Source organism: Coenobita brevimanus, chromosome 52 (genome assembly GCF_032717465.1).
Source record: "Coenobita brevimanus isolate Jiangsu-jjx chromosome 52, ASM3271746v2, whole genome shotgun sequence".
NCBI lineage: Eukaryota > Metazoa > Arthropoda > Malacostraca > Decapoda > Coenobitidae > Coenobita > Coenobita brevimanus.
Window position 1 is genome coordinate 23591291 of NC_137005.1, and position 20477 is coordinate 23611767.

The window sequence follows — 20477 nt, forward strand, 5'->3', positions numbered from 1 at the left end:
CTTTCTTTTCCAGTGACATCAAATCTACCCAGGCCCACATTAATGACTTAATATAAGTGATATGGAATTGTTCATACCCAGTCAACAATTTATTAAAAGATCGGACTCCCCAAAATAGTTTGATAGCAACTGTCCCAGAGCAACGACCCAAATGTCCTTTGCATATAACTTTCACTTAAAATCAGAAACATCTGAATCCCTCAGTCAATTTAAAATTGCAAGAAACCATGCAAATGCAGTTATAAATCAAGTTAAATCAAACTTTCATGATAATCGAGCATCCAAACTATTTAATAATCCTAATGAAAATACAGTATTCTGGTAAACTTTCAATTGCTTCAAAAACAGCCATAAAGAGTTATCACCCATTCCCGCACTAAAATATTCGGATGGAAACGTTATAAATGACCCGCGTGGAAAAGAGAACATTCCTGCTAGTGCATTTGCCACAAATACTACCTTAGAGGAAGTTAGCCAGAATGTCCCACTACTACTGTAGAACTCGACGCTACCGAAGCTGCTTCACTTAAGATGCAAACTATATACATGAAATCCACCCCAGACAATTTACCAAGCAACAAAGCTCCAGGTTCACATGAAGTTGCTCCAATCGGTTTGAAAAAGTGTTCTCCAGATCTTGAAACTGTTCTAGCAAAATAAATCAGACTATGCTCCCGTAGTTCTTCACTCCTTAATTCTTGGAAATAAGACAATAACCACCCAGTCCCGAAGAAGGGACGTTCCTCTGACTCCTCTCATTACAGACCAATAGGTATCACATCTTCTCTTGGTAAAGTATTTAAGATTATAATAAATAAGCACATTGTTAAACATCTCGAATTCAACAACTTACTTAGTGACAGATAATATGGTTTTCGCCATGAAAGATCCACTGTTGATGTACTAAGTTTCATGACTCATACCATCCATCAGTCAATTGGACAACATGGAGAAACCCACGCCGTAGCCCTTGATATTTCCAAAACTTTGGACGGAGTGTGGCACCATTCCCTGCTATCCTAACTTCTTGCTATGGCCTATCATCTTTTGTTTCACTAATTCTCTCATACCATAGTGATAAAAAGACAAGAGTACAAGTAGATGATGTATAGTCAAATTTCCATATGATTAATGCTGGTGTACCACAGGGTCAGTCGTGGCTCCAACTGTATTCCTCATTCAAATTAATTATTTCTTATCTATTACCGAAAATCACATTCACTGATATGCTAATGACAATACTGCACAGTTCCTTCAGACTTAAACACCTACTCACAAAGTTTAATATTTTTAATTCGAAACCCAGTACAGAAACCTCAATAAATCAAAACTTATTTAAGATCACTGAATGTGGAAACGCAATATTGTCTCATTAAATGGTAGGAAGACCAACTATATACAATATACTGATACGCACATATTGCCTGATTTCTATATTACCTTCACTGCTACTAACAATCCTATCTTTAGAAGTACTGAAATTCTCGGTGTTTCACTTAACAATACCCTCAGCTGGACCTCTGGTTTTAGGTCACTTACTAAAACCGCTTCGAAAAATCTTGGATTATTGTACTGAATCCACAACTACTTCACTGACGAGCAGTTGGCTATAATTTACAAGAATCATGTGCGTTCTCAGCTGGAATATTGCTCTCCCTTGTGGAGTGTATATGGAGACATTGCACTAAAACAACTGGCCAAAACCCAGGACAAAGCTGTTGAACTATCAAATACCCTGCATTTACAAATGAACTACCTCCACTACAAGTAAGAAGGGGTGTTGCCCCGATTGCATTACTTTACAGATACTTTTATGGCAAGTGCTCAAATGAAGTTGCATTCACTGTACTTGCTCTCCACGCCTTCCCCCGCGCTACACAGGCATCTGGTAGCGCTCATGATAGGACTGTCACATTGCCTTTTTGCAAAACTTCTACCCATAAAAATTCTTTTCTTCCCCAAATTGCATCTCGTCGGAACTCGCTTCTTCAGAATATGTTCCTCCAAACTTCAGGCTACAGCAGTTTAAGTCCAGTTGTTACAAATTGTTTCATGAATGGAGGACACCTGTAATCTGGTGTATGAATTATTTTTATTTTATTTAATCTGTTTTTCCTTCCTCTGTCCAACTTCTGTAAAATCTATTATATTTTCTTCTGTCAGTTCTCTAAGCCGTTTCCCTTATAGCATACATAGTCAACCACTTTCGTCAGCCATTTCATTCCCCACCTGGCTCTGAACAATGCCCCATCGCCCTAGGTACACATGGGCAACAATCCACCTACCATATCAACTGTACATTAAATATATATCAGTGTTTTAAATCCCCTGTATACTTAGCCTGGCGAGGGTAGAGAATCCGTTCAATGGTGAGCAAGCAAGACGAGGAAGGAGTACACACAAAAACACAAAGTCTTTTATACACATACACGAGCACACACATAAAACACATATAGACAAGAGATATCACAAACAAAAACTAGAGGCCAACCCAAGGAGGAATCACACCAGCTGCGAGCCGATACACATCTAGCGCGGCTCCCAGTATGACCTTGACTTTGGCCTACTTTCACCAATTTCGAACTCGTAGGAGATTTTCATCCCTACTATACACCTGTAAAATTTTGTGATTATATCTTGAGCAAGTTATCGTGGTAACACACACACACACACACACACACACACACACACACACACACACACACACACACACACACACACACAATACGAGCTTCGCTATTGCGGCTGGTAAAGACACACGAAAAAATAATAGTAGCCAGAGAAAATATCAGTCAATCAGTCAGTCACACACAGATAAACAGATATATACAAAAAAAAAAAAAAAGATAAATGCAAAGACAGTTTACTCAACAGAACAACGTTCACAACTCTGAGTGATAACCATATAATCAAGTAATGATGTAGTATGGAGACTACAATGGTGCCCTTGTTAACTGAGTAGAGAGACGCAACTGCTGCGTCCACCCAGGAAATCAAACTTCCACAGTCTTTCCTGCATCTCGCTGTTGCGAGACGCTGTCCACCGGAAGAGAACGTCGGTTCACAGCACGGGACACAGTGTAGTGGCTACTGCTTGTCTGCCGTTCATGGATTTGCCCTGCCAGAATGACCGGGCTTACTGTACTCTGCTGCTACTACTACTACTACTACTACTACTACTCACCACCGCAGTTCTTTTGTTCTCTTTTACAATATACAGTAATTAGACATAACTCAAATACCTCGGTATAACAAATACACAGACATTTGTTTACACAAAATTCGCTTATATACGTAACAACAAAAATAACTCGTTACTCTCGTTGATTCTTTACTACTTCATCATCATCATCAGCTGTTTGAGTATCCACTGCAGGACCGGCCTATCCCGACCGAAGTCGGGACGATACAGCCAATGTATCTCTACCAAGTGGCTTAGACTGTCTAGTAGTGACTGTATGTAGGGTGAGAAGTGCTTGTAAGTGTAATTGTAGTGGCTTTGGATGTGTGAGTAGTCTGTGAACCAAATGTAATCGGCCCGCGCAAGCCGACTGGGTGCAAGAATACTTTATAGTAAGCGACACTGGTTCAAGCACAGCACCCCTTGTGTCCGCCAATGAAGTACGTGGCCGGGTGAACACTCCCAAAGTTTAATACCCTAGCGGGGCACGAACCCTGGTTCACCCGTGTACGAAACGCACACTCTACCACTGTACCACAGAGGCTCATATTGTAATTTATTACTAGTTTTAGTAGTAGTTCACTACGCTTTATCATATCACACGAATAAGTAAATTTATACAGTACCGGACTGAATCATTAGTTACTTAATATTTCCAGGCACATCAAGCCACATGAAACCCCTTTCCTTAGATCCAGTATGTGGTGTTAGGTTTGATTTTATATGTTCAGCACTACTAGCCGCATCGTTGAGAATAGCAAGAATTAAATATAAACAATGTTCATTGGTAGAAGGCATTTGAAACTTGCGTCCAATATCGGTAACCTTATACAGGGAAATTTTCTCTGTCACGCCACATAATACCAATAAATTATATAAATGAGAATGGATACTTAAAAGGTCAGAATTCAGATACACGACAGAACATTTAAACACACCCTAGCTCCTGTGACTGTGTTACTGAATAAAATAATGCTTGGCGCAAGCCACACTACAATAATAACGTTTCCCTGAACACAACAGGGGTTAATGTTGCGGATATTAATGGCCAGGCTGTTATGGCCCATTCTGAGTAAAATCTGCTTGTGGCTTGGGTAAAATAAGGTACCGGTACTAAAGACGACTCGACAATAAGACAGGTAATAGAACGAATATCAATACCCCTAAAATCCTAATTTTTCGGCGAATTAATATCGTCTAGCGATGTCTAGAACTGAATGCTACAGTGATCCAGAGACAGACAGACAGACAGACAGACAGAGTGAGAGTTGTTACTGTACGCCACTCGTCAAAATGAAGGACGCATCCCTTACACTCATACACACACACTTACAGTCTCTCTCTCTCTCTCTCTCTCTCTCTCTCTCTCTCTCACACACACACACACACACACACACACACACACACACACACACACACACACACACACACACATAACATAAATACCTACACACAATCATTTTCTTCATCACACAGACTTCCGCAAAACGTGGAGTACTGTACAAAAATAAATACACACGCAGAAACACGTACGCGTATGTACACACTCGCACAAAAATAAATCAATCAATAAATAACCTCTCTCTCTCTCTCTCTCTCTCTCTCCCCACAGCGTTCCTCTAGGCAGGTGAGGCTCTGAATAGGCAGCACTCAGAGGGGATAATGAGAGCTGAGTGAAAGGCGACAGAGGCTGAGAGAGAGAGAGAGAGAGAGAGAGAGAGAGAGAGAGAGAGAGAGGAAAATAGGAGAGAGAATAACGATAAATGTATTATTAGTGAGAGAGAGAGAGAGAGAGAGAGAGAGAGAGAGAGAGAGAGAGAGAGAGAGAGGATTAAAAAAAAAATGAGAATATTGGACAAATACCTATTAGACGCACTTAAAATTATGAACAAAATATGGAAGTGAAAAATGTTCGAGGAATGTTGACATAATATAGACACAGTGAGAAAAATTATTTGATACTTGATATTGACTGTAAAATAGAATACCATAATGTGAGGAAACACATGGTAATACTTTCTGGTCTTTGCTGAGTATAATTCGTCTCTATTATCCTGGCAGATATTTTCGTTGTCTTAAAGCTTATTTCCCGTAGCGTACTACGAATGTATAAGAATAATTTCCCTTACACAGACTGGTGGGCAGTACCAAAGCGTCGCGTGAACTTCTTGTCATATCTCAACCTACAAGATGGAGAGATAGCAATTTTAAGCTAAGTTAAAGTGGAGAGAGTACAATAAATATACACAGTTATAAGGTTTAAGCATTAAAAAAAAAAAAAAAAAAAAAAACAGCAAGGGAGTGTCTTTGAGCTGAGGACCCAACTAAGCATTGAAGCTAATGCAGTGTGCATAAAAGGGTGTGAGGCTGGCCATGCCACTGGTATAGTAAAGGAGTGCAAGAGGGCTGTTTCAGTCTGTTTTCCTTCATAATAAATTTCTCTATGGGCCCTGTTGTCCTGGGGTGAGCGAGATCTGTCACTCACCTACAGTCAGTCTTCTCTCACCTTGAGGATCTGGGACCCGTTCACAGCTTCAATGCTAAGTCGTGTATAAAATTCTATGAGTCTTGGTTATGAAGAAGGAACGCATCTCCTTGGTTATTAATCAGATCGACTACATGACCACCAGCTGAGCTGAAAAAAAGATAGAGATCTTCATCTGGCTAAAATACAAGCTCAAAAACGGAGTACTTGCAGGGAGCTTCCAGTCCAGTACAAAGGACGTGGAAGGACGAGGACATCACCCTGTAGGTCTGTGCTATAAGGTTCTCAATTGGGGCATCCCTGGTCCAGCTGGCAGCTTGATAACTCAAGCGGTGGTGGTCCTACACATTTCAGAATCATCTCCAATATATATATATTTTTTTTATAGATAATGAATGGAGGAAGGAAAAACAAAGGAAATAAATAAAAAAAAAGTCCATGTGCCTAAAGGCATATTCCGCTCATAAAATATTTATAACAACTGGATTTAAATAAAAGTGGATTAAATGCTTGTGGGAAGCAACTCCCAGGAAGTTAATTCCAGAGAGTAGTAGTTCTGGAGATAAATGAATTTTGATAAGCAGAGGCTCTGCATTTCAGAGGAGAGAGTGTGAGTTCATGGGCGCTCCCAGTTGCCCAAGTATTTCAGGAGAAAATGTGAAGGGGAGGTACAATTGAAGCAAGTTCGACAGAGCACTTACGGTAAAAATATCTGTAAAATAATGCTAAAGAAGCGACATCTCTACGTACTGATAATGGAGGAGGGTCCTGCATAATGTTAGGATTATTAATTAATCCAGTGGCTTTATTTTGAATTTTGTCCAACTGCCTCAATGCAACCGCTCCACATCCACTCCACAGTGGTGAACAGTATTCGATCTGAGAACGCACATGACTTTTGTATATCGTGGCCATCTGCTCGTCAGTGAAGAATTCACGAACTCTGTACATAAGTCCCAATTTTTTAGAAGCATTTTTAGCAAAGGATTTAACATAAACTGTCCAGCTTAGGTTGGGGTTTAGAGTAACACCTAGGATATCAACTTTAGTGGATATGGGAATACTGACATCATTTAGAATTACGTGAGAGTCTGAAGGATTCTTTCTGTTGGAGAAATTAATGTATTTAGTTTTCTGAACATCAAATGAGACCAGATTTGATTGTCCCCACTGATCAATTTTAAGAAGGTCCTGGTTCAGAGAAAATGCTGTGTTTATTTGGGAATTGATAATATCAGATTGTATAAAGGAGGTACTAAATGTGAAAGAACTATGAAGGGTCGAGTCATCAGCATAAGAGTGTACTGGTTGTGAGTGAGAGATAGGTCATACGAATGGGAAAGAGGGTTGGGGCCAAAACTGATCCCTGAGGTACACTAGCATTTATGGAATGAAGCTGGGAATAAATTCCATCTACCATGACCCGTATTTTTCTGTTATGAAGGTAAGAAGGAACTAGATGAACCAGTGATGCAAGGCCATAGTGTGACATCTTTGACAATAAGGCCCGGTGCCATACTCTGTCAAATGCTTTTGAATATCAAGTGCTATTGTGTGTGTTTCACCCTCTTCGTCTTTTGTTTTGTTAATCTGATGGGTAAGAAGGCAAAGAATGTCTACAGTTGAACGTTCTTGTCTATATCCATGATGTCGATCATTGATTAATTGATTGATTTCTAGATACTTGACCATGTGTTTTTTAATTAGTGTCTCAAAAACTTTACCTAGAGCGGAAGTTATTGCGATTGGTCTATAGTTTGATGGAACAGAAGTTGCCCCGTTTTTAGGAACAGGATGGATTTTTGCTTCTTTCCAAGAGGCTAGAAAATTGAGGTACAGATGCATAAGTGGAAAAATTTTGCCAATACAGGAGCCATCACTGGGGAGCAATTTTTAAGAACTACTGAAGGAATTCCATCTGGACCAGTAGCTTTGTCTACTGAGAGATTCTGTAATACAGTTTAAACGTATCTGGTGTGAATCTTGAAAGGAGGTATTTGAGGAGAATCAAAATCAAGTACAGGAATATTGTGATTTTCTGTATTTAGGGCTGAGTTTGTTGAGAAAATGTCAACAAGAAGGTTGGATTTTCCACGTGGGTCACTTACTAGATTTCCATTGAGGGACTGTAACGGTGGAATAGAAGAGGTGGTGGTGAAGTTAGTTTTAAATGAATTAAGGGTAGACCACAATATTTTATTATTTGGGTCGTTGAGTAGTTTGTTAGCTTGTCTATGCAGAGTGTTTGATTTAGAAAGACTGATAATAGTTTTGGCATGGTTGCTGATATTTCTATGATAGTTAAAGACTTCTTTGCCTTGTACAAACCTCAAAACCCTTGTCTGTGTCCTGGGTCTCAGTCCCTTCGTCCTTGGCCGGTAGCACTGCAGCAATTAGAATTTTGTTTCTGCTGCTACATCTGCTGTTGTTGTTATTCTTGTGTCCCTATACTCACCTGAGCGTGAAACTGATGGACTACACTTTGTAGCTGCCCCACTACTGTCCACCATCTTCGTATCAAAGAGGCAGCTGAAGGACGTTCATATAACTGGGCAGTGAGTCCTTCCAGTAATATCCGTGCCACACTTGAAGGTGTTTATCCACAACAGCAGAGACTAGCTATGAAGGAGGGTTATAAGCAGGCTTGGTGGGACTAGAGGGGAAGCTCTCCATGGCACAGGTTGGGTCAAAGGGAGTCCATGGGGAAGTTGTGACAACTTTTGACAAAGGATTCGGATGGGAGCTCCCTGCACTTTGGTTTCAGCAAGAAGAAGAGTGACATTCCTGGAAGGAATAGTTGCTGCTAAAAGAAAGCATGAACTTTAGGATCATCGCTTGTAGAGTCTACAGATCAGGTCGACAGGGTCCTTGCTTGTCTGAATTTTTTTTTTTTTTTTTTTTTTTTTTGTTCGACTCTGGGCATAGGTTTCACAGCCTGCTTCCAAGGTCCAGTAGTCCTCCTACATATCATACACCTCAACATGTCACCAGTCAGCTTGCACGGGCCGATTACACTTGGTGCACAGACTACACACACATCCAAAGCCATTCCAATACAGCAATCACACTTACAAGCACTTCTCACCCTACATACAATCTCTACTAGACAGCCTAAGCCACTTGGTAGAGATACATTGGCTGTATCGTCCCTACTTCGGTCGGGATTGGCTGGTCCTGCAGTGGATACTCAAACGACTGATGATATATATATATATATATATATATATATATATATATATATATATATATATAAAATCACTGGCGCCTAGTGTCCTCAATATAGATTGGAACTGGGCATTTTCAAATGTCAATAAAGAAGGGAACCCTGGGGTAAGGGCCTATAAGCTTCGCGAGCATGAGCCGACAGACGGAGGGCGGTATGCCTGGCACCCTTCCAGCAAAATCGCTCACACAGAAAATCTGAGAGCCAGTGGGATATATATAGAGAGAGAGGGAGAGAGAGAGAAAGAGATACACCGCCGTTGCTACCGCCACTTTAGCAACTACTCACGTCGGCTAGGGTAAAAAAAAAAATAATAATAAAATAAAAATAAAAGGAACTGGATCATCTCCATTGCCATGCGTGAGAGCAACAGGGCAGGCAATAGTTCGTTTACATGTGGCTGGCGGTGCTTCCATGTAGTATAGAGGGCTTGATAGGAACTCCTTCACGTTATATTATGTTTGGGAGGTTGTAACGTCATCTTTAATGATGTTTATATCTTTTCAAATATAGGAATAGTTTGCATTATAGCATATAAAAATATACTAATGTTTAATGTGCAAAATAAATAGCAGAGAATGAGATGTAATGACATCTTAAGAATCTTTTCTTCCTGAGCATTCTGTTTTGTTTAATATGCCTTAATACTGTAGGCTCCTGTTTGTTATTTGCATCGTTTTAATGTTCACGTAGTTTGATAAAACATCATACACGGGAATACTGAGGTGAATCTGAAGACTAAATAGCAAAAGATATGCTAGGAGTTTCCATAACCACACAGAATACGACTCCATGTGGCTCCAACTTTTGTTCAGGTTCATCAGAAAACTTGACACGGTAAACTCAATTAAAAACTTTTACCTCTGCAACTAATCTCCCCCAAAATAAATTTCTTAAGCCACCTCTTTCCTAAACCCTAGGGAAGTTAAAACTATACCAGGACTGGCAGGTCAGCCCAGAGTACCTTCTCTTGGTAAAAATTAGACAGATTTCCTGCCTTCACTCAGCGTGCCTGACAAACCCCACGACCATTATGGTCCTTTCACCGCAAGAAGTCCGTTCAGGGTGGGGCCCACCTGGTGAATCACCTCTAGCGATGCTGCCAAATCAACCGTAGTACATGCCTCTCTCTCTCTTATTTCCCATCTATGTGCTATTTGAAATTGTTTTTTATATTCTGTATATAGTAAAGGAAGCTATATAGTACATTGAGTATCACTTTTTAGAATTATAACAACGATTTGAATGAATTCTACGACACGTAGCAGTGCTTTTTTCCCTTGTTGCCACGCTGAGTCGGCGAGGGACCCAGGGTCAGAGAGAGAATTAGGCCTACAGGGGAAACCTCTTAAAAATAAAACGACTTTTACCTCATAGGTGGTGTGGAAAAAGAGTTGAAAATAAATAATAAATATATACAATATACATATATATAAATATATATATATATATATATATATATAATTATATACGGTATATATAATTATATATATATATAAATTATATATATATATAATTATATATATAATTATATTTATATATATAATTATATATATTTATATATATATATATATATATATAGATATATATAGTGTGAGAGAGAGAGAGAGAGAGAGAGAGGGAGAGAGAGAGAGAGAGAGAGAGAGAGAGAGAGAGAGAGAAACAGGTGGGATGGGGGTAGGTAGGGAGTGATAATCCGATAATTGGTGGTCAAATTGGCATCGTCGCACTCGGGGAAATCCCAACTTCTGCCACACCCTGAACGGACTTCTTGCTGCGAAAGGACCATAGTCTGTGGAAGCAAACAAAGCGGCGAGATAGCGCAAGTACTCTTCCGTTGGACTTCTGACGACAAATAGTACGGTTTATCTATCTATCTACTTATATATATATATATATATATATATATATATATATATATATATATATATATATATATATATATATATATATGTGTGTGTGTGTGTGTGTGTGTGTATGTGTTCCATATCTGTTATGCCCAGAACTGTCCCACTTGACTGAGATGATATTTTTGTCTTGCACCTAGCCTGACTGACTACCCTTTTCCCCCCCTGAAACCAGAAGTGTGTTTATCAAACATCCTAAATAATTTCAGTTATAAATTTTAACCCAGTTTATCTTCACCTAACGGAACTGGGTCACTCAAATAACTTTATTAGCAAGCCGTGGTTGCGTGAAATTCGATGATCAATAGTTATAAGGTAGAAATAACTTTTTGGCTACTCTTCACATGAAACATTTAATCTAACTACGCTGCTCCATGACTAGAGCGAAAAGGTGTTTAGGGATGTTTCTCTGGTAAAAACAACCCAGGTATATTATTCACTGTTCTGTTTTTGTGTTTATCAAACTCATATTCACTCTAATAATTTAACGGTGAAGTATTTGCTAGCTGTATGAGAAAGTGCAAAGTTAAACACAGGAAATTTTTTCCATCGGTCAAGTTTATATGCCTTTCATCGTAACTTGGTTCAAGTTTTCGTCCATCTGCACCCACCTAAAATTGTTCAGCGACAGAAAAGCAATACATTTCTACATCTTCCCTTAGCACCTCTTCATGGCTAGCGCTAAATTCTTGGCTTAAGCTCCTGTCATAGGTCTTCATTACAGAGAGGTGTCATTTCCGGTGAGTCTTTTCACTGAGCACCAGCGAGAGACACCGAGAGTCACAGAATATAACTGAGGGCCCCTTTGTGGCGCACTTATATTTCAATTTAAAATATTCTTGTTATGCTAGATGCTTTTAGGTCGGCTTCCCGTCCTAACAACACTTAAGGTTTAGCTGGGTTCCCTTTCTAGACCGGAACTAAGATACAATGTGAGAGGAACAGGGCAAAAAAACTCTGGACAACTACCTCACACGTATATTACCAAATTCTCTAATACGGGACAGACAGACAATCTCACAGGACTCTATACAAAAGTCAAGTCTCAGACTGGCAGAAAGATTTCGGGTATTACGCAGGATACCGGCAGTCTCGAGAGTGGAAGACAGACACTGTACTTAAGTGGAGATGGAATTACATTTTGTTCTCGGGCTGTATATACTTCACAGTTATTATGTTCATGTCCCGTGTTACGAGGGGTGATTAGAAAGAAATGACAGTGAGTCCATAAACTTTTATTAGCATGAAGAACTATCAAACTATGACTCACATTCCTTCAAAGTACTCCCCTCCAACTCTCTATGCAGCGTTCCATTCTCTTTCTCCACTTCATGCAGCAAGCGTGGTACTCTGAAGACGGTATACTTCGGAGTTCTGAATTGACGGTCCGTGCCAAGTCTTGGATGCGATGAAATTACTTCCCAGCGATGGCAGATTTAATTTTTGGAAACAACCAAAAGTCACAGGGAGCCAGGTCAGGGGAGTAGGGTGGGTGGGGGAGCAGAGTTATACCTTGTTGTTCCAGGTACTGCATAGTGAGGCAAGCTTTGTGAGGTGCAGCATTGTCGTGGTGCAGCAAAAGGCGAGACCGATAGCGGGTTGGTGCGGTGTTGGCCTTGTGTTCCAAGACCTGTGGAAGAACCTGGTCTGTGTAGTATTGAGCTGTGATAGTGGACTTTTCAGGCATCACATCCACGCATATTGGTCCTTGAGAATTGAAAAAGATGGTGAAAAGGTGCTTCTGGCTGCGAAATCCTTCCTTCAAAATCTGAGGTCGAGGTTCTTCATCGCCCAACCACACCATGTTTGACTGCTTGTCACGGGTTGTGAAGAATGAAATCCAACACTCATCTCCAGTAGCAACATCTGAGAACCGTTTTGGACCATTTGGTTCAAATTCAGCAAGCCAGACACGACAAATCCTCACCCGTTCAGCCTTTTGCTCATCAGTCAACAAATGGGGTATCCATCGACAACACTTCTTCCTCAGGTGTAATTGTTCATGCACGATGTCATATGCACTCCCATAACTGATATCAAGCTCCAAGGCTAAGAACCTAAGAGTTACAGTTGGATCCTCGTCAGTGATGGACCGTGCACGGACAGTTGTTGCTTCGGTCACGGATGTCCGGGGGCGTCCAGAGCGTTGTTCATCTTTCAATTCAGTTTTTCCTGCTGTGAAAGCACGAATCCAGCAGGAAACAGTTTCCAGGGAAGGAGTAGTGTCTGGATGAACTTGTAATAATTCCCCTCGAATCTCTGTTGCTTTCTTTCCCAGTTTCCACCTCGTAAAAATGTAGAACCTGCAGCCTTCTTTCGAGTAATCCATGTTTCTGGCCAGAGAGCAAAAACAAGAGTGAAGCATTCACTCACAACAATAAAACAAGAAAAGTCAGGCATACGGCGACAAGTTCAAACTCGTAAGGACAGGCAACTCTGCACTCTCCTTGCTCCCCTACCTCCCATCATTCAAGGTTTTCATGTTATAGCACGAACTGTCATTACTTTCTAAGTGGAGTTATGATGGTTAGGCACTGTTACTAGCGTTTGTGCCCCGTTTCTCACTCAGTGGAGTTAGGATAGTTAGGCACTGTCACTAGCATTCTAAACATTGGCTGTCAGTTCTCACTTTCACTCCACGGTAGGTGTATGGGGCAAGGGGGCGGGCCGACTGGGGGGGGAGGCCGGCGACTCACAGGTGTCGGCCGTAAGTCGGTAGAGTCCCTTCAGCTGTCCTCTCATCTAGGAACTACGGGACTACGCGTAGGGGCGTTGTCCTCCTTTGTGGGCTGTGGTCGGGCGTGGTGAAAGGCCCCACCCTGGTGGGGCTGGGCACAGGGGTTTGTCCCTCAGGACTGAGGCCGAACAGCCTCTGCAGGTGCTCCTGTACGCACACGGTACAGGAAGAGCACTGCTCCTCCTTGGGACTGGAGAGGTCATGCCCTGGGGTACTAAGGACATTGTTGAGAGCCTGTCTAATGCGGTCTCGCTCCAGTTGCTTCACCATCAGGGTAGGGCTGCAGTGCTGCTTACGGCAGGAGTCCAACAGGCATTGGTCTCCCTCTGGTGCTGGCTAGATGAAGTGCAACCCCTGGGATAACACAGGGCCTCTCCACCAGTCCCCTATAAGGAGGTTCTCCTTCTGAGGGCTGCCTCGGTCTTGGGAGTTGGAGGTGGGACCCACTCTGCTGCTGGTGGGGCGGCTAAAGCAGGGGTCACCCTCAGGTTGTGAAGTCACAGGGGGCAAGGGATTTTTATGGCGTCCCTCCCTGGCACGGCTACTGGCCGTCGCCGAGATCCCTTGGGCAGTGGGAGGAGGGCAGCTACAGGCCGTCCCTTTCCCGTCAGTGCTGGAACAGGCCGTCACTGGGGTCCGACTTCCTGATGGGACCACAGACAAACTGCGGCTACTGGCCATCACCTGCCTATGGGCGCAGCTACTGGCCATCTCCGAAATCCCATATGAGGGGCAACATGTAGGTGAGGGGCGGCTACAGGCTGTCCCCTATCTACTGGTGCTGCTGCCTGCCATCACCGGTGTCTTGCCCCTCGAGGCAACTGCAGAAGGAGAGAGGGTGTACCTTTCTCTCCCCACATGCGGCGTCCGGCCGTCACAGGTTCTGCAGGGGGGTGGGCAGCACTATGAGCGGCTACAGGCCATCTCTTTATGTGTGCGGCTACCGACCATCGCTTGTATGCGCAGCTACTGGCCATCACTGTTGCATGGCTGCGGGCAACTGCTTGTGCATGGCTACAGGCCATTGCTTTTATTGAGCTGCTACATTCCGTCTCTTTAGTTGTGCAGCTACCAGCTGACAGTGGGGTGCTGCCTGGAGCTAAGTTGGTAGCTCCACCCCGATCCTGGCGAGGGCTGGCTCGGTTGGAGGGTAATGCACCCGGACTGAGATGTTCACGCCGGGTGCACTCCGTGGAATAGGGGCGAGTGGCCATATGGGACGTATGCTCATATCTCACGGACGTCGTGTGCGCCTTACCTACCCCTCCATTGTCGCCTCCTGGGGGTGTTGTGATGCCGTCAGTTGCCACAGCTGCTACTTCAATTCTCATACAACATTTTCTTGTTATATTGTTGGTTTGATTGAAATCATTCTGTTAGTCTAACATTCCTAATGCGCGTGGCTGTCAAATGCAAGTTAGGTTAGGTTAGATTAGTTACGTTTGTTAGGTTAGGTGTGGTCAAATAATTAAGTTTCCCATAGCTTTGACACAAGACAGACTGACGTGTCTAGTCAGAGCGGTAGTGACTCGTTGGCTCTCGGAGGCCCTCATTGAAAAGATCGACCCGTTATTTCTAACCCAGGTTAAAGTGAAAAGGATATATATGAGTTTATGAATACGTTTGGGTAATATCCCCTCTTCTTTCTTTGTTCACGGAGGACGGAAATCAATTTATAGGTGTGAGAAACACAATGTGTTCATATATCAATCTTCTCTTACTCCAGTGGTGGAAAATTGCATAAAGTTAAGGCTAAAATAAGAGAATGTCTACTAAACGAGGGTGACCAGATTTTGTCAAGTGTGGCTGCAAACCTTTTCTTAATACGTGTTCGTAATTTTATTGTTATATTTAATTAATAATTTTTGGCAGAAAAAATATTTTTGTTACATCAGATGAGAAATACTGTGAGTTGGTTCTGTCACGTCAACAGCACACATGAATACAGAAAAAGATAAATTTGAACGAAAAAATTAAGTTACGCAGTAATTGTCAATCAAGATGATACTGCACTCCCAATTATCTTTTCAACATATTTTGAAATGATTTTCTGCCACAGAACAGTATGTTCACTGGGTCACACTGTTGTATATACACTGTGTGCTCAGTAACCACCTTCAGGTTCGTTTGCTATTACTTCAGGTTGAACAGTATATGTTGTACCGGGTTTTGTTCACAGGCAAAGCTACAGTTGGTAAGGCCAGGCTGGAATTTAATACACTTAGGCCTAATGATATATCTTAGGTCAAAATTTGATTTGGCTAGGTTAGGTCCAGCGGTGGTGAAAGGAGTACAGGTGAGTCAGTCTGAAGGTGGGAGGAGGCATGTTGGGCCAGGAAGATGGTGTATAGATATGGTAAACAAATGTGTGAGAAAGCGACGTATGGACGCTGATGATGTGAGTGACTTGAAAGTGGATAGAGTAGGATAGATAATGTAGATAAGGAGGACATGAAAAATTTTGTTTGTTCAGCAGATGTATGGGAGGGATATTTGTAGAGAAAAAAATTACTCTGAAGGTTAGGTTTGGGATGAGGAGTCAGGATATTCAGGGATTAAATTTTTATGAATGATTGTATGGCATATTCCACTGGGCAAGCTATTAATAGGTCTCCCTCAGTCATACTTCTTCTGTTTTCTGGATCCTTCTTAATTCCATAATTAAATGGAAGAATGAATTAGACTACAAAAAGAAGAGTAAAGATATAAAATGAGTAGCAATCTGCGAGTCAAACATTTAAAAGGAAGAAAAACGAGAGGATACTGGAAAAACTGAGGCTACTTGAGTGTCCACTCCAAATAATTCTACAGTGCAGGTGCCTGCATTTATAAGGCACAGATGATTCGCTGTATATCATTTTATTTTTTAACAGAATAGAGAAGGAAAAACAAATGAATAAAAAAAATCCACACACCAAATTACTGGTGTCTGTCTATCTATCTGTCTGTTACTGTATCTGATAACAAACAGAATAACTGTAAGACGGAAACAGTAAACTGTAAACATTGGACACATCAGTCTTTGTCAGTTTCTCTCTCTCTCTCTCTCTCTCTCTCTCTCTCTCTCGTTACAGTTATTTACTTATCTATGTCTATTAATCCATCCATCGCCATAGCCATCCAGCCATTCCTCCATCTACCTACGTATGTATGTATCTGTCTTTGTTTCTGGTAACTGGTATCAGGCTGAATAATTCCCTGCTGCAGTTTTCCAGAAACAACCTATCAGCCTCTCTCTCTCTCTCTCTCAACTACCGGCGCATCTATACAACTACCTCTCAGTGTACGAGGCACTGGAAGTAACACACAGTAAGAAGGCTGTATTCTCTAAACTAGTGTTGCTGGCTGGTTTGGCAGTGTCGGCCAGGACCACACTTCTGTTGATCACCCATTTTGGCATCATTGGCTAACTTGCTCGGCTAAATCTCCAACACCACCATAATAACACACCTTGGCAGACTGGCAGGGCTGTATTGAATTACCAGATATTACCCTTGTGCTGTTCAATTTCCTCTTTTTTTTTTTTTTTTCAGCTAAGGATGATTTCATAAAACAGTATGTGCATTCAGATGTACAGCCATGAGCAGAAGTTCTCCGACACTTTTCTGCCGCCTAGGGCAACGGAAGGTGTCACATCGACTAATGTTACGTGACAGCAATAAGAATCATCGAACATGGAAGGCAGGACACTTTGCTGACTAGGATTGTTGACAGCTTTTGTTCATGACTATACTTTGTCGGGCTTAAGACTATCGTTATGATCCTCTGTCTCCAATTTTTATGGTACATACCGGTCCTTTGTCAGACCAGATGAACTTTGGCTTCAAATTACGAATTTGCTCCTTTGTCTATTCCTTTGGTCAACTGTGATATAGTTTAACAGGTAATGAGATTAGGAACTGTGATTAAGATGGTCAAACATTACCTTTCTGTCCATTTTTCATGGCCAACTGCAGTATCGTAAGAGAGCTGTTATGTTGCCTGGCTCTCACCTGAGAGCTGTTAAGATTAGGGGATGAGGTTAGTGTAACGCTTCTGTTCCTCTTTCTCTTTAGCTTTAGCACCAAATCTCATAAAGGAACTTGTGAGACAGGAAGGGGTGCTCTGACTCCCTAAAATATCCTTTCTGCCCATATGTGTTCTTCTCTTCAAGGCCAAATGTAATGACGTAAGGTAATACTCGTATAGCCTGTCAAATCAGAAAAAGCTCGTCTACTTTGACTGTTATGTCCAACTTCCTTAAGTAGCATGCTCGCAGCTTGTGAGAACAGACGATGGACCCTGAATGAATTAGGATAGAGGTTTCTGCTTCTCTGTATTCTTTTCTGTATGGCCAATTGTGCTATTGTAAAACAGGTTTTGATATATGAAGATGTGGTTTCATTGGATTAAAATTGCCCTTGTGTTCCTCTGTACTGTCCTCCTTATGGCCAACTCTCATATATTGCTGTAACGTAACTTGTGATAATACGAGATGTGGTCCATAAATTGTTTCTAGTCCTCAGTATCCATCTCTTAATAGTCAACTTCCATATGGTAAAATAATTTGTCAGATTAGGTGTGCCTAGGCATAACATCACCCTAAAATTTCCTGTTATCCTTTGTCTTCTCATTTTATGGGTAATTATCATATCGTTATCTCACCATAACTTGTAATATCAGGCGGTGGATTAAAATCACCACTGTGCATCTTTATCTCCTTTTTACGGCCAACTCTCACATCGTAAGACAGGTTGTGAGATTATAGGGTGGACTTAGTTTTACGTTATCCCTTTTCTATTATCTCATTATGGACAACGGTGATGCTGTAACAGAGTGTTAAGATCAACAGATGGACTTGAATAGGATGTAAATTTGCTGCCCCTGTGTCATCTAACCTTCATGGACAATTCTTTTATGGAAGTGAAAGTTGTGACATCAGAAGATCGATTTTAACTAACTCTTCTGATTCTGTGTCCCCATGTTCTTATGGCTAGCTGTCATATCGTAATACAGCTTAATGAGATCAGAGAAAGTTTCTTACTATTACCCATTTTTTTTTAATCCCCTTCCCCTTAGGTTTATGGCCCACTCATATACCGTAACGTAGCTTTAAGTCAGAAGATGAGTTTGATACTATGATAGTATAATGTTTCTGTTCGCGTTTCCTTGTATTTTCGACCAACTGATACCGTAATATAGCTTGAGAGTTCGATATATGAGCTCTGATTCATTTAGCATAACGTTTCAGTTCCACTAATTGCATTTTTAAAGGAAACATACTGTGTCACAGCTTATGGGTTCACAAGTTGTCACATAGTTTAAAATTCACCTTTCTTCTCCTTTATCTATTTAAGTTTATGGCCAGATCTCATATCGCAAAATAGTTTATGAGATGAGAACTTGGGTTTTGATTTTGATTTTTTACTACTAGTATATCGTTTACGATCCTCTGTCCTCAGATTTTATGGGCAACTTCGACTTCGTAACAGAGCTAGTCACATCAGAAGATGTACACGGACTTGCCTATAATAATCCTATGCACTCCTAGGCATTCTTATCTTTATGGCCAACTACGACACCACAAGTACATACAGTAGGCCTGATTCTTTACGACCCTCAAAGCCTTCTCTTACACTCACGACACACTGTGGGAGTGGATAATATTGAACAGGATGGTGGTGAGCTAAAACATTGCAGAATGAGTATTTATGGTTAACCGTATATGTATTATGATATACTGCTAAGTGTTCAACTATATAATTCAGACATAATCTTTTCATTATCTTCGCAATGCATACACGGCGACACCACAGCTCATGTCTGGGGCAGAAACGTGAGGAAACGGGGAAGATGAGGAACACGTCTTTACATTAGCTTAAATGTCTCAAATACGTAACTGGTGCAAACATTTGGACTGGACCTGTCCATTGTGGGCCAATCATCCAGTTACGGCCTTATGTTCTTATGTCATCGACGATCACATTCCGTCAGAAATTGACATAAAGCCAATGTGAACTGAGCTGAACTAAACTGTTAACCAAATTGTATGGCAAACTACAACACACACCGGCCTTATTCTTTGTAATCGGGAAAACATGATCTTCCTTTATTCACCTCACATTATGGGAAGTGGGGCAGCATTGAACAAGATGGTGCGCCTTTTTTCGCCCACACTCGATCCTCTCTATCCGTCCCCTGGTTCACTTTGTGATAATAGTGCAAAACGCGTCTCTGCTTATGAAATGAAGTTGCATTCCTAATGGATTGCGTTCACCTATTTACCAGCTAGAGACGTAACCTGTGACGATGTATGATAGTGAGCTGATGACATTATATATATATATATATATATATATATATATATATATATATATATATATATATATATATATGAGTAAAACTAAAGTAATGTTTAATCCACAAACACCAAAGAGCATCATCAGAATAAGCGATGAAATTCTTGAAGAAGTTGAGGAGTACAACTACTTGGGACAAATACTAAAATTAACAAAAGATCATGATAGCGAAATTAAAAGACGCATTTCAATTGGATGGAAAGCTTTCGGTAAACATAGAGACATTATGAAATGTAGCTTGCAAGTTTGTATGAAACGAAAAGTATATAACGAATGTATAATTCCAACTATGACGTATGGTCGTGAGACCTGGAAACTGACAAAATCGATGGAAAATAAATTAATTCGTTCTCAGAGAGCAATGGAAAGGTCAATGTTGGGAATATCTTTAAGAGACAGGAGAAGATCAACTTGGGTGAGAGAGAAGACTATGTTAGGACTCCATATTATAATTACAAATCATAATAGATAGATAGATAAATAGATAGATAGAGACAGATAGAAGCAGGAAGTCGGATGATGAAAAGGTACTGTGTCTGCGAGAATTGAGCAATGCTAACCATGCTTACACACTCTTAACTCAAGGAATGCTTTATAGGCACACGA